This window comes from Pistacia vera, unplaced genomic scaffold, assembly GCF_008641045.1.
Source record: "Pistacia vera cultivar Batoury unplaced genomic scaffold, PisVer_v2 Contig1208, whole genome shotgun sequence".
Taxonomy (NCBI): Eukaryota; Viridiplantae; Streptophyta; class Magnoliopsida; order Sapindales; family Anacardiaceae; genus Pistacia; species Pistacia vera.
Window position 1 is genome coordinate 163,642 of NW_022195258.1, and position 744 is coordinate 164,385.

At 42.7% G+C, this 744-nt stretch overlaps 1 non-coding gene across 1 annotated transcript; it reads right to left on the bottom strand.

The window, feature by feature from the left end:
- Positions 1–419: 419 nt before the first annotated feature.
- On the bottom strand, positions 420–526 carry LOC116112931. Its single transcript, XR_004125333.1, has one exon. It is a non-coding gene; the product is annotated as a small nucleolar RNA R71 (small nucleolar RNA).
- Positions 527–744: the final 218 nt, after the last annotated feature.

Genomic DNA, 744 nt, shown 5'->3' on the forward strand with positions numbered 1-744 from the left:
AGAATGAAAATAATTTAGGAGGAAATGCAATGGGTGGTGCAGCAGTGGTTCAGAGAGCATTGAAGGACTACTTTAGTCTTACTATTGATGGGTGTTATTCAAGCATCAGGAGACCACCCGTTCAAGCGAACAATTTCAAGATTAAGCCAGCAATTATCGGAATGATTTAGCAGTCAATCCAATTCGCTGGGTTACCGAATGATAATCCTAACCTGCATATCGCAAATTTTCTGGAGTTGTGCGACACATTCAAGCATAATAGGGTATCCGAGGATGCAATTAGACTAAGGCTTTTCCCATTCTCTTTACGGGATAAAGCTAAGGCCTGGTTGATTTCATTGCCATTTGGGAGCATCATGATGTGGAATGAGTTGGCTCAAGCGTTCCTCACTAAGTACTTTCCACCTGCCAAGTCGGCCAAACTGAGGAGTGAGATTACAAACTTTTACCAACAAGATTCAGAGTCATTGTATGAAGCATGGGAAAGGTTTTAGGATCTCTTACAGAGGTGCCCACACCATGGTATACCAATCTGGTCACAAGTGCAAACGTTCTACCAAGTTTTGCTACCAACCATTCAAGCCATGATTGATGTTGCAAGTGGGGGAGCCTTGAACACCAAAACGCCAGTGGAAGCATACAATCTGATCGAGGTGATGGCGAACAACAATTATATGAGGACTCCAGAAAAAAATTCAACAAAGAGATCAACGGGAGTGCACGAAGTCAACAGTTACACTGTAT